The sequence below is a fragment of the Phyllobates terribilis genome, unplaced genomic scaffold (assembly GCF_046119375.1).
Source record: "Phyllobates terribilis strain yellow unplaced genomic scaffold, ASM4611937v1 Scaffold_3__8_contigs__length_932513732, whole genome shotgun sequence".
Classification (NCBI taxonomy): domain Eukaryota; kingdom Metazoa; phylum Chordata; class Amphibia; order Anura; family Dendrobatidae; genus Phyllobates; species Phyllobates terribilis.
Window position 1 is genome coordinate 240,236,989 of NW_027362763.1, and position 24,718 is coordinate 240,261,706.

Here is a 24,718-nt window from a genome sequence, read left to right on the forward strand (position 1 = left end):
GCAAAAGAACTTGATAATTACACAGGTCTGCAAGGGTAAAATTGTTTGAAAAGTAAGAGGTGATTTTTTTTATACTTTCCATCGCTGAACTCGGTAGAAATATCCAAAAAATTCCATCATGTACAGTTTTTTCACAAACATTGACTCCATAGGCTTTTTCTTGCACCATACTTTGACCTCCTTATGTGACATTTGGTGGATGATTTTGGTGTCATTAGATTGGTTAGAAATGTTTTTTCATTGTACAGAAACAGAGAAAAGGAATCCCTTCCACACTTTTTCTCAAAACAGTGCTTCAGTTTATTGCAGTGATGTTCCTGGGTTGATGGAAAAATGTAACATTGAGTACAATGTGAGCGAGTGGAGATGATTTATCCCAAAAAAAAGTCTACAAGCTGTGCTACTGCACAATGGCAGCAGGTATGCTTCAGTGCCTGTAGAGCATTCTGTGCACTTGAAAGAAAGCTATGAGAATGTAGACTGTATTCTATAGAAACCTAACTATAAGGATCAAGGATGGTCAATATGTGGTGATCTGAAAGTTCTCACTTTGCTCCTTGGGCAGCAAGGAAGATACACGAAGTGCTCATGTTTTTTGTGTGAATGGGACAGTTGGAATAGGACTGTTCACTGGAGATAAAAAAGTTGGCCAACAAGAACAACTTTGCAACCTGGACTCAAAAACATAGTTGCGGAAAGTTTAGTTGAATCCACTATGTGCCAGCACTCCACATTAGGCTTGGACTGATGAAGCAGTTTGTGAAAGCTCTACCAAAAGAAGTTGGAACTTTTAAATTATAAATTCTACAGCTGCCCGGCTCTTGTACTGAGAGCGCCGCTGCCAGGAAAAAATTACCTTTATTCCTCCTGGCAGTCTTGGGCTTTCAGTCATAGGGGTGCTGCCGGCACAGCTTTAGTCACGGTTCAGTGTATAGTGAGCGGTGCCTCTAACCACGCCTTTGCACTGACTGACAGCTGGCTCATCATTAGAGCCAGCTGTCAGTCATTTCATTTTCAACCCAGCAGTGGGACTCTCATTGCGGGTGCCGGACAGCTTCAGAACATTATTAACCTGCAGATTAACCACATATCTGCAAGTTAATAGCGTTTTTTTTACATGACAAATTCCCCTTAAGGAAGTTTTCCTGGTTTACATTTTTTTAAATTGTTTTGAAATGTGTTTGGTTGTTTGTTTAGTCTAACTAATGAACTGTTATTTTTGGTGATCCCCGTCAATGTACTGTATACTACTTTTTTCTCTTTTTACTCACTAGTTAACCCCTTTAGTGAACATAGTAAAAAAAAGAAAAAACGAAGCAAAAAACAGTGCTTTATCATCATACCACCGAACAAAAAGGGGATTAAAGCGCGATCAAAAAGACAAATGTAAATAAAAATAGTACCATTGAAAACGTCATCTTGTCGCTCAAAAAACAAGCTGTGATACAGCTCCTTCCACCGAAAAATAAAAACTTATAGTTTTCAGAATAACGCAATGCAAAAAAAATAATTTTTTCTATAAAATAGTTTTTATTGTGTAAAAGCGCCAAAACATGAAAAAATGATATAAATGTAGAATCGCTGTAAACATACTGACCCAAAGAATAAAGCTGCCTTATCAATTTTACCACACGCGGAATGGCGTAAAAATAAAAACAATTGTTGAATTGTTGACTTTTGTTTACTCGGCCTCCCAAAAATCGGAATAGAATGCAATTAAAAAATGTCACGTGCCTGAAAATGGTACCAATAAAAATGTCAACTTGTCCTGCAAAAATCAAAGCACTTACATGACTGTCGGCCGAAATATGGAAAAATTATAGCTCTCAAAATATGGCGATGCAAAAACTAGTTTTTGCAAAAAAAAATTTTTTATTAGTGTGTGACAGCTGTCAGGCAGGTGTGTAATGGCCATAGCAGCAGCTCACACAGACGGTAAAGATTACAGGCGTGTAGCATCGGCGTCTCTGCCCCCTGCCAGGCAGAGACGCCGTCCCACTCACCTCCTCGCTCCCCGTGCTCCCCGCTCTGCGTTCTCCAGCGCTCCTCTTCCTGCTGCCGACGCGCGCAGCTCCCCGGGCACTGTGCTTAGGGGGCATGCGCGCTCCCTCCCTCTTAAAGGGGCCAAGCGCACCGTCCTAAGGAGTCCCCGGCCAATAGCCGAGGGTCCTCCCATATATAAGGCACCTCCTCCAAAATGGAGGTGCCCGAGCAAAAGTTGTTGCTCAGTGTTTCTTACCTCTGCTTGAGCCCTCAGGTCCCGCTGCCAGCCTGACTACCAGTCCTGCCCGCCAGCCTGTTACCTGCCTGCTACCTGCCTGTTACCTGCCGTGTCTACCATGCCCGCTCACCTGGGAGCACTTGCCTGTTGCCTGCCTGTTACCTGCCGTGCCTGCCAGCCCGCTCACCTGGGAGCACTTGCCTGTTGTCTACCTGTTACCTGCCGTGCCTGCCAGCCCGCTCACCTGGGAGCACTTGCCTGTGACCTGCCTGTTACCCGCTTGTTACCTGCCGTACCTACCCGGAGGCTCCTGCGCTCACTTGCCGTGACCATCTGCCAGCCCACCTAGAGACTCCTGCCGTCACTTGCCGTGTCTGCCTGATAGCCTACCTGGAGGCTTCTGCTCGCCAGCCTGCCTGCTGTGCCTACCTGCTATTCCGGTCAGTCCCTGCCATCTGTACCATGGGAGTCACCTGCTCCCTTACAAGGTCGTCCCCAGAGTAGCACCTGGTCTCTCTGCTCGGACCCTCCCTGGTCACGGAGTCGTTAGCCGCCATACGACCAGGGTTGGTCCGAGTTGATACTTAGTTACGCCCCTCTGGGTCCCTCCTTGCACCGTAGCACAGAGCTTCCACCTCCCGGACCCGTAACAGTTTGCTCGGGCCATGGAACCCAGTGGCCCCCAGACCCCCGCAATCTCCGACCTGCACCAGGAGGTCTTACGTCAGAGAGCTCAACAGGAGTCGGTCCTGTCCTTCCTGCGGTCTGTTAACTCTCGCCTAGGCGCTTTGTCCGATCCATCTGTGTCCGTCTCTGGTCAAGCAGCGCCTGCTTCCGCGGCACCACAACATAGTCCTATTATGGCGTCCGGCTATGGACCCCGGCTCTGGGCACCTCCACGTTTTGCTAGCAACCCCGCCTTAGCTCGAGGTTTCATAAACCAGTGCACCCTGGACTTTGAACTCTTGGCACATCAGTTCATCTCCGACCGGGCCAAGGTGGCATTCATCATGTCCCATCTCACTGTGGAAGCACTGGCATGGCTAAATCCCCTGTGGGAGAGAGGGGATCCCCTGGTGTCCGACCTTTCATCTTTCCTCGCTGCTTTCCGGAAAGATGAACCAGGACGAAAATCCTCTTCAGCCTCCTCTCTGCTACGTCTCCGCCAAGAGAGTCTCACCGTGGGCCAATATGCCATATGGTACCGTCCCCTCGCGTCTGAGCTTGCCTGGGACAACGAGGCTCTGGTGTCCGTCTTCTGGGAGGGTCTTTCCGGTCAGATTAAGGACGAGTTAGCAGGTCGGGACATTCCTACCACCCTGGATGACCTGGTGTCACTAGCTACCCGGATTGACATCCGTTTCCAAGAACGTACCAAAGAGACTACCCGGGAGAGAAAGTTTCCTCGCCTTGCTCCTACTTTCCAGAGACCTGCCTCTCAACCAGTCGCTCCCCGGGCGCACTCGCCCGAACCTATGCAGATCGACCAGACCAAGATGGTCAAATCTCGCCAAGAGTCACGCCGAGCCGAGGGGAGCTGTTTCAATTGTGGCAGTAAGGAGCACTTCATCCGTTCCTGCCCGGAGAAGCCGGGAAACTCCAGTGTCTAGGACTGCTCGGAGAGGTCGTCCTAGGCAAAAGTAAGCCCTCTCCGTCCCTGACTTTGTCTGTCTCTATCTGCTGGGGAGAGAACCGTCACTTTGAAATTGCTCACCTGGATTCTGGAGCTGCTGGAAACCTCATTTACCAGTCCCTGGTAGAGAGATACCGGATTCCCACCAAACCTCTGGCTGAACCATTATCAGTCGCCTCCGTGGATGGAAGACTCCTTCCGGTGACCATCCTGCTTGTCACTGAACCCATAACCCTGCAGGTGGGAATGCTGCACTCTGAGAAGATCTCCTTCCATGTGCTGTCCAGACTCTCTCACTCCCTATTGCTAGGTCTACCCTGGCTCCAGACACATGAACCCGTGCTGAACTGGCAATCCGGTGAAGTACTCCGGTGGGGGCAGGATTGCCATAGGACCTGCCTGGTTCCGGTTCGCCCGGCTCGTCCTCCACCTACCCCTAATTTACCCGGTCTACCGGCACCTTACTGGTCCATTGCAGATGTCTTCGGTAAAAAGGAAGCAGAGACACTGCCACCTCATAGGCCATATGATTGCCCGATCAACCTGGTACCTGGCGCCACTCCACCCCGTGAGCGTATTTACCCGTTGGCCGAAACCCGGGCCTTGTCGCAGTACATCGAGGAGAATCTGGCCAGGGGATTTATCTGGAAATCTACCTCCCCGGCTGGAGCCGGATTCTTCTTCGTCAAGAAGAAAGATGGTTCTTTACGCCCCTGTATTGACTATTGAGGACTCAATCAAATCACGGTAAAAAACAAATACCCCCTGCCACTCATCTCCGAGTTGTTTGACTGTCTTAAGGGAGCTAGGATCTTTACCAAGCTAGATCTACGTGGGGCGTATAACCTGGTCCGAATCCGTAAAGGAGACGAGTGGAAGACGGCATTCAATACCCGGGACGGTCACTATGAATACCGTGTGATGCCCTTTGGTCTCTGCAATGCTCCTGCCGTCTTCCAAGAATTGGTCAACGACATCTTCCATGATCTTCTTTACTCTTGCGTGGTGGTGTACCTGGACGATATCTTGGTCTTCTCTCCGGACCTTCCCACACACCGGAGGGATGTTCATCAGGTCCTGCTTAGGCTCAGGCAGAATCACCTCTATGCAAAATTCAAGAAGTGCCTCTTCGAGCCGACCTCTCTTCCATTCCTGGGCTATGTTATCTCCCAGACAGGCCTACGAATGGATCCTGAGAAGCTATCTGCTGTCCTAAAGTGGCCCGGTCCGGAGGGGTTGAAGGCGATTCAGCGATTCCTGGGCTTCGCCAACTACTATCGTCTCTTCATCCCGCACTTCTCTTGCCGTACTGCTCCCATATCTGTGCTCACCCGTAAGGGAGCAAATCCCAAGGAATGGTCGCTCAAAGCTGAGGAGGCCTTCCTTTCCTTAAAGCAAGCCTTCTCCTCTGCCCCAGTGCTGCACCGTCCGGACTGCAACAAACAGTTCTACCTGGAGGTTGATGCTTGCTCCTCCGGAGCCAGAGCGGTGCTCACCCAAAAGTCTTCATCCGGGAGAATGGTAACCTGCGGCTTCTTCTCCAAACTCTTGTCCTCGTCTGAGCGCAACTACTCCATAGGAGACCGAGAACTGTTAGCCGTTAAATTGGCGCTGGAGGAGTGGCGTTACCCAGTGACCATTTATACGGATCACAAAAACCTGGCATATCTCCAGAATGCCCAAAGACTCAATCCGCGTCAGGCCCGGTGGTCTTTGTTATTTGCCCGCTTCGACTTCGTCCTACATTTCCGCCCGGCGGACAAGAATGTCAAAGCCGACGCCTTGTCCCCATCCTTCCTGTCCTCCAATCAAGAGGAGGAGCCTATGCACATCATCGACCCCTCCAAAGTGATGAATGTGGTCCCCTTGGATCTGACTTGTCTTCCACCCGGTAAGACGTTTGTAGCGGTACCAGATCGTGAGAAGGTTCTTCACTGGGGTCATTCATCTAAACTAGCCGGCCATGCTGGCCAAAAGAAGACCTTCCTACTCATTACCCAGCATTACTGGTGGCCTACCCTGCGCAAGGATGTGGTAGACTTCGTCTCATCCTGTTCGTCCTGTGTCCGCAACGAAGTTCCCAGACATCTTCCAGCCGGTCGCCTCCTGCCTCTTCCCGTACCTGCTGCCCAGTGGCAGCACATTGCCATGGACTTTATTACTGATCTCCCTGTTTCTGCCGGTTGTTCAGTCATTTGGGTGGTCGCCGACCGCTTCTCTAAGATGGCCCATTTCATCCCTCTGCCTGGTCTCCCGTCTGCATCGGAGCTGGCCAAGGATTTCTTCCATCATATCTTCCGTCTCCATGACTTACCCCTCCACATTGTGTCGGATCGAGGGATTCAGTTCACCTCACGTTTCTGGAGAGCTACCTGTAAGCTACTGGATGTCACCCTGGATTTGTCCTCTGCTTACCATCCCCAGTCCAATGGCCAAGTGGAGCGTATCAACCAAATCCTTACCAGCTACCTCTGGCACTTTGTTAACGCTCACCATACCGATTGGGTGGAGCTCCTACCATGGGCCGAATTCTCCTACAACAACCATGAGAGCGAATCTACTTCTAAATCCCCGCTCTTCGTGGTCTACGGTCAACTTCCTCGGATTCCGTTTCCCATCTCCGCCTCGGTGGACAACCCTGCCGCGGAGGCTCTTGTCAGCGAATTCTCCACCATTTGGGAAAATACTAGGTCCGCACTTCTTCAGTCCTCCGAGCGGATGAAGAAACATGCTGACAAGAGACGTTTGGATCCGCCTCAATTCCGCCTGGGAGATAAAGTCTGGCTCTCTTCCAAACATGTCCGACTCAAAATACCCTCCTATAAGTTGGGTCCTCGGTTCATCGGTCCATTTGAAGTTCTCAAACAAATCAACCCAGTGGCCTACAAGTTAAAACTCCCGGCCACCTTACGGATTCCCAACTCCTTCCATGCATCTCTCCTCAAACCAGTTGTGTTTAACTCTTTTTAAAACAATCCAGGTACTCCCCCCTGCTCCGTTTTCCACTGAGGACGTTTTTGAGGTAGAGAACATTCTGGTCACTAAGAGGGTAAGAGGAAAAACCTTTTTTCTGGTTGATTGGAAGGGGTTTGGCCCAGAGGAGAGAACTTGGGAACCCAGGGAGAACATTCATGCCCCGCTTCTCCTTGAAAAATTCCTTTCTGGCCTAAAAAAGAGGGGGCGTAAAGGGGGTACTGTAGCATTGGCGTCTCTGCCCCCTGCCAAGCAGACACGCCGTCCCACTCACCTCCTCGCTCCCCGCGCTCCCCACGCTGCGTTCTCCAGCGCTCCTCTCCCTGCTGCCGGCGCGCGCAGCTCCCCGGGCACTGTGCTTAGGGCGCGAGCGCTCCCTCCCTCTTAAAGGGGCCGCACACGCCGTCCTATGGAGTCCCCGGCCAATAGCCGAGGGTCCTCCCATATATAAGGCACCTCCTCCAAAATGGAGGTGCCCGAGCAAAAGTTGTTGCTCAGTGTTTCTTACCTCTGCTTCAGCCCTCAGGTCCCGCTGCCAGCCTGACTACCAGTCCTGCCCGCCAGCCTGTTACCTGCCTGTTACCTGCCTGCTACCTGCCGTGTCTGCCAGCCCACTCACCTGGGAGCACTTGCCTGTTGCCTGCCTGTTACCTGCCGTGCCTGCCAACCCGCTCACCTGGGAGCACTTGCCTGTTGCCTGCCTGTTACCTGCCGTGCCTGCCAGCCCGCTCACCTGGGAGCACTTGCCTGTGACCTGCCTGTTACCCGCTTGTTACCTGCCGTGCCTACCCGGAGGCTCCTGCCGTCACTTGCCGTGACCACCTGCCAGCCCACCTAGAGACTCCTGTCGTCACTTGCCGTGTCTGCCTGATAGCCTACCTGGAGGCTTCTGCTCGCCAGCCTGCCTGCTGTGCCTACCTGCTATTCCGGTCAGTCCCTGCCATCTGTACCGTGGGAGTCACCTGCTCCCTTACAAGGTCGTCCCCAGAGTAGCACCTGGTCCCTCTGCTCGGTCCCTCTCTGGTCACGGAGTCGTTAGTCGCTGTACGACCAGGGTCGGTCCGAGTTGATACTTAGTTACGCCCCTCTGGGTCCCTCCTTGCACCGTAGCACAGAGGTTCCACCTTCCGGACCTGTAACAGGGCAGGAGTGAAACGGGCCCGATGTCAAGCAGCATGGGGCCCCTCTCACTCCCGCCTGTAATCAATCATTCTGATTACCCAGAGTCGGGGCCGGGAAGAGAGTGGCACGCAGAGTGCAGGACTTCAAAGAGGGGGCGTGTCATGCAGGGAGAGAGAACTGGGCAATGAACGCTTTACTCACCAGATTGATGAGAGCACTCACTGGCTTCAGCCTCTGGCTCCTGCATGGTGCGTCATAATGGTGAGTACTCACCTGTAGTCAGGGGGCCCAGGTGCATAGCACAAAGGGGACAATAGTGGAGGAAGAGCAGGAGTGACTGAGTATTCTGCTCCCTCCACTGTTTCATTCCCAGCAGCATCTCATAAAGAAGAGGTCGGGGGAGGAGGCTCACTGCACGGGACAGTACGGCAGCAGCAGAGGCCTATCAGTCCTGTTTGCTGTGTCTCCATCCCCCACAGTAGTTTCTGCAGCCCTCTCCTGCTGATCTCTGACTTACACAGCTCATCTGAACACCTGATATAGAAGAGTAGTATTTGTGTATGTATATATGTGTGTTTATGTATGTGTGCATCTATAGTATCTCTGTGCATGTATGTACAGTATATGTACAGTGTATGTGTATCTGTGTATACATGTGTGTATGTACAGTATATGTGTATGCATATGTCACAGAGTGTCATGGCTTTCAATTCCACCTCTATGCTGATGACACACAGATCTACCTCTCTGGACCCGATATCAACTCCTTACTAACCAGAATCCCACAATGTCTGTCCTCTATTTCATCCTTCTTCTCTGATAGATTTCTAAAACTTAACATGGAAAAAACTGAATTCATCATCTTTCCCCCACCTCACTCAACCCCCCCATCCGACCTATCCATCAAAGTTAGCGGCTGCCTGCTCTCCCCCGTCCCACAAGCTAGCTGCCTCAGGGTAACCCCGGACTCTGATCTCTCCTTCAAACCACATATCCAAGCCCTTTCAACTTCCTGCCGACTCCAACTCAAAAATATCTCCTTGATCCACTCATTCCTCAGCCAAGACTCTGCAAAAACACTAGTGCATGCCCTCATCATCTCCCACCTCGACCACTGCAACCTCCTGCTCTGTGGCCTCCCTTCTAACACTCTCGCCCCCCTCCAGTCTATCCTAAACTCTGCTGCCTGACTAATCCACCTGTCCCTCTGCTATTCCCCGGCCTCTCCCCTCTGTCAATCCCTTTGCTGGCTCCCCATTGCCCAGAGACTCTAGTTCAAAACCCTAACCCTGGCATGCAAAGCCACCCACAACCTGTCTCCCCCATACATCTGGGACCTAGTCTCCCGGTACTTACCTGGACGCAACCTCCGATCCTCACAAAATCTCCTTCTCTACTCCCCTCTTATCTCCTCTTCCCACAATCGCATACAAGACTTTTCCCATGCATCCTCCCTACTCAGGAACTCTCTACCTCAACACATCAGACTCTCGCCTACCGTGGAAACCTTCAGAAGAAACCTGAAGATCCACCTGTTCCGACAACCTGCAGTAACCACCTCTCCACATTGCTGCACGACCAGCTCTACCCTCACCTACTGTATCCTCACCCATCCTTTGTAGACTGAGCCCTCGCGGGCAGGGTCCTCTCTCCTCCTGTACCAGTCACTGACTCGTTCTGTTAAGATTATTGTAAGTGGTTTTTTTGCTATGTATACCCCCTTTTTCACATGTACAGCGCCATGGAATAAATGGCGCTATAATAATAAATAATAATCTGTGTGTATGTATGTACAGTTTATTTGTATGTACAGTATGTGTGTGTTTGTACGGTATATATGTATGTACAGTATGTGTGTATGTATGGTATATGTGTATGCATATGTGGGTGTATGTACAGTATGTGTATGTACGGTATATATATGTACATTATGTATATAATATGTGGGTGTATGTACAGTATGTGTGTGTGTATTTACAGTATATGTTTGTGTGTGTATGTACAGTATATATATGTACAGTATGTATATAGCATGTGTGTATGTACAGTATGTGTGTATGTACGGTGTGTGTGTGTATAGTACGGTATATGTACAGTATATATATGTACAGTATGTATATAGTATGTGTGTATGTACAGTATGTGTCTATGTACGTGTGTGTATGGAGAGTATATGTGTATGTACAGTGTATGTACGGTATATGCTTATGTATATGTGTGTATGTATCTCAGTGAAAAAAATCTAAATATTTTTTAGAGATGTGGGGAGGCCCAAATAGAACTTTTGCTATTGGGCTCTGTGGGTTCTATGTTCCCCCCCTGCCTGCAGGGTGGCAAGAATGAGGGAAACCTGGCCTATTGCACGTAGCCTAAGGCTCCGGGGGTCCCATTGCCAGATTGCCCTAATCATAAGCGGCGTGCCAGGTAGGGAGGGGACCCAGACACATTTCTTGCTCAGGGGCCCCAAGTTGTCAGTGTCCGCCCCTGCTTTGCACTGTGCCTCAAAAGTAGTTTTCAGCCACATATGGGGTATCTGCGTGCTCAGGAGAAATTGCCCAACAACTTTAGGGGTCCAATTTCTCCTGTTACCTTTGTGAAAATAAAATTGTGGCTAAAAGATCATTTTCGTGGAAAAAAAGTGATTTTTTTATTTTCACATCTCTACGTTATAAACTTTTGTGAAACACTTGGGGGTCCAAAGTGCTCACCACCCATCTAGATAAGTTCCTTAAGGGGGCTAATTTCCAAAATCGGGTCACTTGGGGGGGTTTCCACTGTTTATTCACATCAGGGGCTCCCCAAATGTGACATGGCGTCCTCTAATTATTCAAGCAAATTTTACATTCAAAAAGTCAAATAGTGCTTCTTCCCTTCCGAACCCTGCCGTTCGACTTAAGAGTGGTTTTCCATCATATGGGGTATCGGCGTGCTCAGGAGAAATTGCAAAACTAATTTTGGTGTCCATTTTTTCATGTTACCCTTGCAAAAATAAAAAAAATTGGGTCTAAAGTAACATTTTTGTGAAAAAAAGTTAAATGTTAATTGTTTTCCCATTCCCAAAATTCCTGTGAAGGGTTAATAAACTCATTGAATGTGGTTTTTAGCACCTTGAGGGGTGCAGTTTTTAGAATGGTGTCACTTTTTGGTATTTTCTGCCATAAAAGCCCCTCAAAGTCACTTCAAATGTAATGTGGTCCCTAAAAAATGGTTTTGTAAATTTTGTTGGGAAAATTAGAAATCACTGCTCAAATTTTAATCCTTATAACTTCCTAACAAAAAAAATGTTGGTTCCAAAATTGTGCTAATGTAAAGTAGACATGTGGGAAATGTTATTTATTAACTATTTTATGTGAGATATCTCTCTGATTTAAGGGCATGAAAATTCAAAGTTTGAAAATTGCAAAATTTGAAAAAAATTTTTGCCAAATTTTCATTTTTTTCACAACTAAACACCAGTCATATCAAATAAATTTTACCACTATCATGAAGTACAATATGTCCCGAAAAAAACAGTCTCAGAATCAGTGGGATCTGTTGAAGCGTTCCAGAGTTAATACCTCATAAATTGATGCTGGTCAGAATTGTAAAAATTGGCCTTGTTATTAACGTGCAAACAACCTTCGGTGGTAAAGAGGTTAATGGGCTGCATGGGCAATTACCTTATTACTCCATCATCAATTAAGCAGTTAAAAGGTCTGGAGTTAATTCCAGGTGTGGCAGTTGCATTTGGAATCTGTTGCTTTGAACCCACAACATTCGGTCAAAGGAACACTCAATGGAAGTGAAGTAGACCATCAGTAGGCTGAAGGAAAAGAAGAAATCCATCAGATAGCAGAAATGTTAGCGGTGGCCAAATTAACGGTTTGGTACATTCTGCTAAAAAAAATAGCGAACTGGTGAGCTTGGGAACCCAAAAAAGCCTGGACGTATAAGACAACATTGGCGGATAATTGCAGAATCCTTTTCATTGTGAAGAAAAACCCCTTCACAAAATCCACCGAAGTGAAGATTACTCTCCAGGAAGTAGGTGTTTCAGTATCTAAGTCAACCATAAAGAGAAGACTTCATGAGAGCAAATAAAGAGGGTTTACCACAATGTGCAAACCATTAATAAGCATTAAAAATAGAAAGATCAGAGTAGACCTTGTCAAAAAAACCTCTAAAGAAGTCAACCCAGTTCTGGAAAAGCATTCTTTGGACAGGTGAAAATAAGATCATCCTGTAACAAAATGATGGGAAGAAGAAAGTATGGAGAAGGCTTGGAACCGCTCATGATCCAAAGCACACCAAATCCTCTAGTGGAAGCAGTGTGATGGCATGGGCATGCATGGCTTCCAATGGCACCTGTCATTAGTGTTTATTGTTGATGTGACTGAAGACTTAAGAGGCCAGATGACTTCTTAAGTGTACAGGGCGATACTTTCTGCTCAGATTTAACCAAATGCACCTAGGTTGATTGAATGGCGCTTCAAAGTACAGATGAACAACAACCCAAAACATACTGCGAAAAGAACTCGGGAGTTTCTTAAGGCACAGAAGTGGAATATTCTGCAATGGCCGAGTCAATCACCAGACCTCAACCCCATCGAGCAGCAGTTCACATGCTTAAAGACAAAACGTAAGGTAGAAAGACCCACAAACAAGCAAAAACTGAAGTCCACTGCAGTAAATGCCTGGCAAAGCATCACAAAGGAGGAAACCCAGAGTTTGGTGAAGTCCATGGTTTCCAGACTCCAGGCAGTCATTGCCCGCAAAGGATTCTCTACAAAGTATTAAAAATGAACATTTTATTTATGATAAAGTTAATTTGCACTGTTACTTTTGCCTGCAATGAGGAGGCTTTGTAGAAAAATTGTTGCAATTCCTAAAAGTTTCACGGGATATTTTTGTTCAACTTCTTTAATTAAACCTGAAAGTTTACTCTTCAATTGCATCTCAGTTGTTTCATTTTAAATCCAAAATAGTGGCATGCAGAGCCCAAATCAGGAAGATTTGGTCACTGTCCAAATATTTCTGGATCTAACTGTATATCTATAATAAAGTTGGTACAAATCGATTTGTACAACCCATTCCCACTCTTTGCTGTTAGTCCAGAGATAGAAAATATACCTTCTACCCATAAGTCTCTGAGCTCAGCAGCACCAAAGTTGTCCTGGGACTCCTCTAAGTCAGGGATATTTGCTTCAGGGGCTTCCTCATCATCCTCTCTAGCCAGTATGGGGAAAGGAAATTCACTGTTAACATAATGTGACCTTGTTACAATAGCCGACTCCTGGCGGCATACTGGACTGCTGTGTGCTACAGCTTTATCCCACAAGTACCAGAACAATGGAAAGTCATGTCTGACAATTATGGCATGCAATAAGTTTTTGATCACTCGTACTTCGTGGTAGATGGGACCACATTCTGTACATACAGTGATGAGCAAAAGAGTAACAATGTTTTGAACTTTTGACTTTCAGGCTCGATATTTCACCATCCACTAGTGCTTAGAATGTGAGACTACCATCATTTTATAGACAATCATCTTGGCTATTGCATACATTAATTTGACTTGCAACTATTTAGCATATAATTAGTTATGCAGATTCTTGTCATGTCACTGCGTTGTTACTGTTTTGCTCCTGGTGGTGGAAAAATCTTTTTCTTCCTGTATACTACAAAATACAACCTGTTCTCACATTCCCTAATAGCTCAATGTGTTACTAGGTTGATTCCCAAGCAAAGGTCATTTCTTTGAATCAAGGAGCAGCCATGAATAAGATTTCCCAAGCAAAGAAAAATAGCATCATCCAACTCATTGATAGTGGTCTCTCGGCCAAAGAAATTGCCAAACTGCATCACGTGTGCCATGACTGTTGGAAGAATATGAAATTAAGTCCATCCATCCATTAAAAAGCCAAGAGGTGGATGTCCAGGCAAAATATCGGAGTCAACAAGTCAGCTCAACACAAGGTCTATCCGTTCTGGCACAACAAACACGGCAATGGGGTTGGCTCGAATGCATCGTAATAGTGAGATCACAGACGTCCATGCAAGCACCGTGCACATTACACAAGTCTGGAATGGTGGCTCGCAAAAAGGTACAGAAACCTTGACTTCAGTATAATCATTAGAAGCAAAAACAGTATGAAAAGTGGACAGTAGAAGATTGGAAACGGGGGATTTGTGCGATGAAGCGAAAGTCAATAGACTAGGCTGTGATGGGTGCAAATGGGTCTGGAAGAAATAAGGGAAAAAGAGGCTAACGGATCGAGAAATTGAAGGAACTGTCAAGCTCCGTGGAGGAAGCCTGATGATATTGAATTGTTTCACAGCTATAGGCGTTGGATACTTGACCAGGATCAATGGTGGTCTCATTGCTGAACTATATGTGAGTATCCTACAAGATGAGTTACTTCATACACTCGAGTACTATGGGTATGAAAAGGACGGCATACTGTTCCAGCAGGACAACGACCTGAAGCATGCGTCGAGATTGGTGAAGAAATGGTTCAATGACAATGAAGTAGAGGTGCTGGATTGGCCCCCACAGTCCCCAGACCTCAACCCAATCGAACACGTGGGTAGAGTTGAAAAAAAAAAACTGTATACATACCCAAGTGAGTCAACCAGTATGTAATAACTTTGGGAACATGTAGAAGAGACCTTGGATCAGATTTCAGTCAAGACATGTTTGAATCTTATCAAGAGCATGCCCAGAAGGACTGAGTATGGATACCTCGCTGCCGAAGCAGCCATGAGGTAGTGGCCAGCTTCGGCCTCCTCCAAACTAAAAGGCCCTATTTCAAGTGCTAGCAAGCTAGCAGTATGGTATTGCAGCCTGGGGGTGGGTGGGTGGCAGACTGCATACTTGCGCTTGCATTGCAAGGAATGGGGGAGGTACAATTGAACACTGCCCTGGGACAAGGACTTGCACGGGGATAGTTGCAAGTCTGCATCTTCTGATGCGGAAAGGATCACTTCTGATGGGCACACTTTTAGGCAGTGACCTGAGTGTCAGAGATGCTTCCAGGGGTCTTCCCCATGCTGTCCCCATGCCTTTTCAGCACTGTATGCATGTGTCACACAGCACATGGCCAGATAAGGTTGTAAAATGTTAAAATGACATTTCCCGGTGAATGCATTTGTCACGGTTGAAAGCAATACAAAAGTGCAAAAACGTATAAAAAATGCTACTTGTGAACATAGCCCAAGGTGTGGAGGAGTATTTTTGTTTTTGGTTATTTATTTTACCTTATACACAAGTCTTTACCCTGGAAAGGAAGTTACTTAACATATTTCACAGGAAAACCATTTCAGTTTCGTTTTTGAACGTTTTATTGTGAGCCCGTAAAAGTGGCTTAATACCTCTGACCATGTTGTTGACAGCAGTGACCTGGGGGTCAGAAATGCTTCCTGGGGCGATGCCCATGCTGTCCCCATGTCTTTTGAGCACTGTCACTATCGTTTTGGGCACTTTTTAGGCTTCCTACAGACTGCCGGGGGTGCCGCCGCAAAAATGCTCGGGTCTCCCATAGACTAACATTGGGCTCGTTGCTCGGGTCGAGCACCAGAGTATCACGGTGAGCTCGGCCCGAGCTTCGTGCACCCGAGCATTTTAGTGCTCGCTCAACACTAATCATTACCAAAATGACTATTCGAAGACCAATAAACCATTAAGGGTTCGCTCACACTAGCATATAAATCGGACGAATGCAATGCGAGAAAAAAAAGTATTGCACTAGGAGCAATGTTATTCAATGAGGCAGTGCAGATCTGTGTGTTTTTTCACAGCTGTATTCAGCTTGAGAAAAAAATTGTAGCATGCTGTGATTTCACTCTGAAATCTGATGAATGTGAGAAAAAAATCTGATTTTTACGGATACATTACAATTCTGTAGCATAGGAAACTGTAAATTAGAGGGTTTCCGAGCATGAACCGCCTTTTTAAGGTCATGTCACAGCATCTCAATCGGATTAAGTTCAGGACTTTGACTAGGCCACTCCAAAGTCTTAATTTTGTTTTTCTTAAGCCATTGAGAAGTGGACTTGCTGGTGTGTTTTGGATCATTGCTCTACTGCATAACCCAAGTGCACTTCAGCTTGAGATCACGAACAGATGGCCGGACATTCTCCTTCAGAATTTTTTGGTAGACAGCAGAATTAATGGTTCCATTTACCACTGCAAGTCTTCCAGGTCCTGAAGCAGCGAAACAGCCCCAGACCATCACACTACCACCACAATATTTTACTGTTGGTATGATGGTCCTTTTCTGAAATCCTGTGTTACTTCTACACCAGTTGTAATGGAACATACACCTTCCAAAAAGTACAACTTTTGTCTCAACAGTCCACAGTATTCTCCCAAAAGTCTTGGAGATCATCAAGATGTTTTCTGACAAAACTAAGAGAAGTCTTTGTGTTCTTTTTTGCTCAGAAATGGTTTTCGTTTCGGAACTTTGCCATGCATGCCATTTTTGCCCAGTGGCTAGGAAAATTGAACTCAGATTCCCAAAGATGAGAGAAACCACAGTTAATTTATGTTTTAAGGAAGGGGTCATCACTTTTTCACACAGGGCCCTGTAGGTTTGGATTTCCTTTTACCTTAAGAATAAAGACCTTCATTTAAAAACTGCATTCTGTGTTTACTTGTGTTGTCTTTGTCTAATATTTAAATTTGTTTTGTGATCTGAAACATTTAAGTGTGACAAACATGCAAAAGAATAAGAAATCAGGAAGGGGGCAAACACTTTTTCACACCACTGTGTCTGTGTCTTACATTTTGCATGCCCGCATCTATAGAAACCTTAACAAGATTTATCTGAGGACACCGAAAAAACAGTGATAACAGGTTTCATAATGTTTTGTCCCTTCTAGCTACAATGCTTTTTAAAGGGGTTGTGCGACCTTATGCTCCAAGTCTGCAGTCACTCTATGTGAGTCTAGACTCATGAATCTTCACGTCACGCACACTGTACACTGTGACGATTTTCCAGTGGTGGGCTCGTGACCGCAAGTATGTGGTTTTCATACATGTGGTCAAGTGCTCAATGCAAGTGAACTGAGCAAGGCTGGACACAGTCTAATTGGAATGTGGTCGAAAATATGCAAATCGTGCATGTTAGGATTCATGCGCGATGTTAGGATTTACAAGTCTTATTCCTTAAGGCCGGACAACCCATTTAAGGATCCCTTTAATGTTGGCATCTCCAAGACAGCTATATACTTTTGGGTTATATTGGTTATTCCCCTGAACTCCATAGAAAATTGAGTTGCAAATGTTATCTTCGAGTCACAGAATCCAATATTATTCTAAATTATAAATTAGTCATTTATTTAAAAAAAAAATCTTTGTGATTTCTGGATATGGCTGTGACCATTGCACATTTTATGCGCTATTATCTATGTCCCTGATCTAGAATCACCTGTGTAAATACATCCACAGGTGTGTCACTAATTAACTCAGATGTTGCCGAAAAAAATATTAGAAGCTTCCAAACACATGACATCATCATATGGACAGTCCAGAATTGTTTAAAGGCATAGTCATCTTAGTGTATGTAAACTTTTGACTTTGCAGTAAGTAATAAAAATACCTTAAAACATTCTCTCTCTCTCATTATTTTGGCATTTGATAAATATTTAAAATTATGGTAATCCTAATTGACCCAAAACGGGAAAGGTTTATTCTGATTTCACGTCAGGTATTGAGAAAAACATGCATATGTGTCTTTATAGTGTATGTAAACTTCTGGTTTAAACTGTATGTGTGTGTATATATATATATATATATATATATATATATATATATATATATATATATATGTATATATATATATATATATATGTATATACAGTACAGACCAAAAGTTTGGACACACCTTCTCATTTAAAGATTTTTCTGTATTTTCATGACTATGAAAATTGTACATTCACACTGAAGGCATCAAAACTATGAATTAACACATGTGGAATTATATACTTAACAAAAAAGTGTGAAACAACTGAAAATATGTCTTATATTCTAGGTTCTTCAAAGTAACCACCTTTTGCTTTGATGACTGCTTTGCACACTCTTGGCATTCTCTTGATGAGCTTCAAGAGGTAGTCACCGGAAATGGTCTTCCAACAATCTTGAAGGAGTTCCCAGAGATGCTTAGCACTTGTTGGCCCTTTTGCCTTCACTCTGCGGTCCAGCTCACCCCAAACCTTCTTGATTGGGTTCAGGTCTGGTGACTGTGGAGGCCAGGTCATCTGGCATAGCACCTCATCACTCTCCTTCTTGGTAAAATAGCTCTTACACAGCCTGGAGGTGTGTTTGGGGTCATTGTCCTGTTGAAAAATAAATGATGGTCCAACTAAACGCAAACTGAATGGAATAGCATGCTGCTGCAAGATGCTGTGGTAGTCATGCTGGTTCAGTATGCCTTCAATTTTGAATAAATCCCCAACAGTGTCACCAACAAAGCACCCCCACACCATCACACCTCCTCCTCCATGCTTCACGATGGGAACCAAGCATGTGGAGTCCATCCGTTCACCTTTTCTGAGTCGCACAAAGACACGGTGGTTGGAACCAAAGATCTCAAATTTGTACTCATCAGACCAAAGCACAGATTTCCACTGGTCTAATGTCCATTCCTTGTGTTCTTTAGCCCAAACAAGTCTCTTCTGCTTGTTGCCTGTCCTTAGCAGTGGTTTCCTAGCAGCTATTTTACCATGAAGGCCTGCTGCACAAAGTCTCCTCTTAACAGTTGTTGTAGAGATGTGTCTGCTGCTAGAACTCTGTGTGGCATTGACCTGGTCTCTAATCTGAGCTGCTGTTAACCTGCAATTTCTGAGGCTGGTGACTCGGATAAACTTATCCTCAGAAGCAGAGGTGACTCTTGGTATTCCTTTCCTAGGGCGGTCCTCATGTGAGCCAGTTTCTTTGTAGCTCTTGATGGTTTTTGCAACTGCACTTGGGGACACTTTCAAAGTTTGCCCAATTTTTCGGACTGACTGACCTTCATTTCTTAAAGTAATGATGGCCACTCGTTATTCTTTACTTAGCTGCTTTTTTCTCGCCATAATACAAATTCTAACAGTCTATTCAGTAGGACTATCAGCTGTGTATCCACCTGCCTTCTGCACAACACAACTGATGGTCCCAACCCCATTTATAAGGCAAGAAATCCCACTTATTAAACCTGACAGGGCACACCTGTGAAGTGAAAACCATTTCCGGTGACTACCTCTTGAAGCTCATCAAGAGAATGCCAAGAGTGTGCAAAGCAGTCAACAAAGCAAAAAGTGACTACTTTGAAGAACCTAAAATATAAGACATAGTTTCAGTTGTTTCACACTTTTTTGTTAAGTATATAATTCCACATGTGTTAATTCATAGTTTTGATGCCTTCAGTGTGAATGTACAATTTTCATAGTCAAGAAAATACAGAAAAATCTTTAAATGAGAAGGTGTGTCCAAACTTTTGGTCTGTACTGTATATATGCCAATTTTGCAAGTTTCCCACCTACAAAGAATGGAGAGGTCTGTAATTTTTATCGTAGGTACACTTCAACTGTGAGACACAGGATGTAAAAATAAAAACAAGAAAATCACATTGTATGATTTTTACATAATTAAATTGCATTTTATTGCGTGAAATAGGTATTTGATCACCTACCAACCAGCAAGAATTCTGGCTCTCGCAGACCTGTTAGTTTTTATTTAAGAAACCCTCCTACTCTGCTGCACCTGTTTGAACTTGTTACCTGTATAAAAGACACCTGTTCACATAATCAATCACACTCCAACCTCTCCACCATGGCCAAGACCAAAGAGCTGTCTAAGGACACCAATGACAAAATTGTAGACCTGTGCAAGGCTGGGATGGGCTACAGGACAATAGGCAAGCAGCTTGGTAAGAAGGCAACAACTGTTGGTACAATTATTAGAAAATGGAAGAAACACAAGATGACTGTCAATCTTCCTTAGTCTGGGGCTCCATGCAAGATCTCGCCTTGTGGGGCGAGGATGATTCTGATAAAGGTCAGGAATCAGCCCAGAACTACACGGGAGGACCTGGTCAATGACATGAAGAGAGCTGGGACCATATTCTCAAACATTACCGTTAGTAACACACTATGCCATCATAGATTAAAATCCTGCAGCGCACACAAGGTCCCCCTGCTCTCGCCAGCTCATGTCCAGGCCCATTTGAAGTTCACCAGTGACCATCTGGATGATCCAGAGGAGGCATGGGGGAAGGTCATGTGGTCAGATGAGTCCAGAATATAACTGTTTGGAATCAATTCCACTCGCTGTGTTTGGAGGAAGAAGAAGGATGATAACCCCAAGAACACCGCGATAATCGTGAAGCATGGTGGGTAAAACATAGTTTGGAGGTGCTTTTGTGCAAAGGGGACAGGACAACTGCACCTTATTGAAGGGGGGATGGATAGGATCATGTATCACGAGATTATGGCTAAAAACCTCCTTCCCTCAGTAAGAAAATTGAAGATGGGTCATTGCTGGGTCTTCCAGTATGATAATGACCCGAAACACACAGATAGGGCAACTAAGGAGTGCCTCTGTAAGAAGCATTTCAAGGTCCTGGAGTGGCCTAGCCAGTCTCCAGACCTGAACCCAATAGAAAATCTTTGGAGGGAGCTGAAACTCAATGTTGCCCAGTGACAGCCCTGAAATCTGAAAGATCTGGAGAAGATCTGTATGGAGGAGTTTGCCAAAATCCTTGCTAGTGTGTGCCAACCGGGTCAAGATCTACAGGAAACGTCTGACCTCTGTAATTGCAAACAAAGGTTTCTGTACCAAATATTAAGTTCTGTTTTTCTATTTTATCAAAGACTTATTTCATTCAATAAAATGCAAATTAAATAAGTAAAAAATCATACAATGTGATTTTTCTGGATTTTTTTTTATATTCTGTCTCTCGCGGATTAAGTGTACCTACGATAAAAGTTACAACCTCTCCATTCTTTGTAGGTGGGAAAACTTGCAAAATCAGCAGTATATCAAATATTTATTTTCTTGTGTGTGTGTATATACACACACACACACACACGTGTATCTCACTAAATTAGAATATCATCAAAAAGTTAATTTATTTCAGTTCTTCAATGCAAAAAGTGAAACTCATATATTATATATAGTCATTACAAACAGAGTGATCTATTTCAAGTGTTTATTTCTGTTAATGTTGATGATTATGGCTTACAGCCAATGAAAACACAAAAGTCATTATCTCAGTAAATTAGAATACTTTATAACAACAACTTTAAAAATGTTTTTAAAATCCGAAATGTTGGCCTTCTGAAATGTATGTTCAGTAAAGGCAATCAATACTTGGCCGGGGCTCCTTTTGCATCAATTACTGTATCAATGCAGCATGGCATGGAGGCGATCAGCCTGTGGCAATGCTGAGGTGTTATGGAAGCCCAGGTTGCTTTGATAGCAGCCTTCAGCTCGTCTGCATTGTTGGGTCTGGTGTCTCTCATCTTCCTCTTGACAATACCCCATAGATTCTCTATGGGGTTAAGGTCAGACGAGTTTGCTGGCCAATCAAGCACAGTGATACCGTTGTTTTTAAACCAGGTGTCGGTACTTTTTGCAATGTGGACCGGTGCCAAGTCCTGCTGAAGAATGAAATTTCCGTCTCCATAAAGCTTGTCGGCAGAGGGAAGCATGAAGTTCTCTAATTTTCTCGTAGACTTCTGCGCTGACTTTGGTCTTGATAAAACACAGTGGACCTACACCAGCAGATGACATGGCTCCCCGAACCATCACTGATTGTGGAAACTTCACACTAGACCTCAAGCAGCTTGGATTGTGTGAGTCTCCACTCTTCCTCCAGACTCTGGGACCTTGATTTCCAAATGAAAATTTGAACTCTGGGACCTTGTGGAGTGTGTCAATGACTGCCTTCTGGACATCTGTTAAGTCAGCAGTCTTCCCCATGATTGTGGTGTTAAGGGAGGGCAATAACCCTTCACGGTTGACCAAGTGAGTGTCAAATTATTATGTTGATTGCAATCCACAGAAAACCAAACGGAAACAATGTTCTGTATTGGGAGGATTCAAAGAATCTCTGATCCCGTTTATTTTGCTTAGCATTTTATATTGTTTTGAGTATTTTAATAGCCAATCAACTCTGCAGCCATACTACAGTACTATAGGCTAACTAATGTTAGCACAATTATTACGGAAACACAGAAACACATATATGGTCATATTATCATCGTTAGTTCGAAGCACTATGGAAATTTTACAAGGTAAAACCTGGCCTAAACAAGTTAGATAACAGAGTGTCTAACAAAATGTTCTCTTGAGAAAAAGTGTGAGAAGTTCCATGGGAAGAGAAAGAAATAATGTATGTTATGCAAGGAGTGATAATAACATGATTTTAAAGCAAGCAGACAAAATGGAGGTGCTCTAACATGAGTATCAATATGTCCTTTACATTCCCCCCTAAAAATTATGTTATTATCAACAATAGAGGTGCTTTCCCAGGGTCATGTTTTGAGCGTGAGGGACATTGGTCTTCACCCAATTAGTGCCCTTGTTACCAATTGGGGCTGTCGCGGCATGTCCATCCCCCCTTTTTAGTTGATATAATCATAAGCTCAGATCTGAGGTTGGTTGGGGCAAGCGGGTAAAGGTCATCATTCCCTTGTTATCCAGGTCCTCAATGCTGGTTACATGTCCGTGTATAGTAGCACTGGATGTCGGTTAACAGCGTCCTCCTTGCTCTCTATTGACTGACAGGTTTTCCTCATGCAAAATGGGATACAATAAAAGACTAGTTTTAGTAAAACATATATTGACAAGCAAGCAACAATATGCAACACTCTTTGGTCAATTCGTTATGTTTGTTATACTCTTCCCTGAGTTTCCTAATGTCTTCGATTTTAGTCTTTAACCGTATGGTAGAGTCGGGATCAATATAGTGACAACAGGCTGGGCCAATAACCTGACACATCCCTTCTTGAGCTGCTGTCAAATAGTCCAGCACTAAAGTATTTTGATTAGCCACTATAATAAGTTGATTCTGCACTGCAACAGTAGTATTAATTACTTCCAATACACTCCAAATCTGGTCATCTAAGTAATCAGTGACCTCCACTAATTTGTCCCACATTTGTGTTACCATAGGGTAGAGGAAGACAGTACTGGCTATCTTATTGGGTATACTCATTTGAACTAAATGAGGTCTTCCTGATGGGCGTGGGGTGTTGTCTTTGGCATGCTTAAAAATGGTATAAAGAGGGATGGCTCTCATGTCTACTTTACTATGGCGAATAAGATAAGTGGCTGAAGTTAGCCGGGCCAATGTACAAGTCCCCCCTACTCCGACTGGGAGCCATTTGTACACATTATTCCCACAGACCCAATATGTGGCTGATGGTAAATCCCATAAAGCAGAATGCTGTAATACTAATTTATGCACCAAATCAATAAAAACGGTGTTATTTGATAACATACACCATGAAGGCATTTGTCCCAGGGGGCTACAATATCCAACATTTGGATTGCCACATGTTGGATTACTAGGCTTATATTCAGAAAATTCATTACAAGGGACGTAACCAGATATTTTATAACGTGTCATTGGTGCCTTTTATAAACAGATTTGCATGTACCCATGAGTGATTATGAATGTATCTTTCCAATAATGACGGTCTGGGACCGCCAGAAAGGGCATACTAGCGGCTGAAACTGGTGAGTGAGTACATATCCAACAGTCACTGATCTGGTTGTTTTCTAATTGTCTTAATTCTTGTACCAAAATCTGATGGTGAGTAATGAACTTATTATTAAAGTACTTTGTTGTAGGCTATTCCAGGTATTGACTAGTTTAACCATATATATTATCATAAAACATCTCAGCTGTTGGGATTGTCAGGAGCACTTGGTATGGTCCGTCATACAATGGTTTTAGTCAGTGTTTCCGAACATGCCTCTTCACATACACATAATCTCCAGGCCTGAGGGTATGACAACCTTCTGCATCAGCTGGATCTGGAATAGAAGATGATACTAACGCATGGGTGTTAGTTAGGGCTTTGGCAAGCTGAATCACATATTGCACAACATAATCTGTTTCTTCTGATACTTTTTGTGGGGTAAATCTAGCTATAACTGGTTGTGACCTAAATAGTATCTCATAGGGTGACAGTTTGTGTTTCCCTATGGGGGTGGTGCGTATGTGATATAGTGCAATGGGAAGGAGCTCAGGCCACTGGGCCATAGTCTCCTGCATCATTTTGGTTAACTGGCTTTTCAGCGTGCCATTCAATCTCTCCACCTCGCCACTTGACTGTGGATGGTAAAGAGTATGTAACATCACTGTTGATCCGATCATGGTAAGTATTTCTTGATATACGCATGAGGAAAAGGCTGGTCCTTGATCACTTTTGATAACTTCTGGGACTCCATACCGGCAAACAACTTCAGAGACCAGCTTCTTGGCGGTAGTCTTGGCAGTCATGTTTGGAATGGCGAATGCTTCTGGCCAACTGGAAAACATATCCACTACCACTAAGCAGTATTCATATCGTCCTGCTTTAGGGAGAGTGATGTGATCAACTTGCAAGGTTTGGCAAGGTGTTTTGTCGGTACATTCTGTACATTCTGTAATCTACCTGGGTTGCAGGTTTGGCATATTGTGCAACCTTTGTCCTGTGCACTCAACACGGTGGAAATTCCTGGAGCCCAATAGAGTTTCTGTACCAGTAACAAAGCTTGATTCTTCCCTCAATGTACCGGTCCATGGGCCCAGGCCGCAACG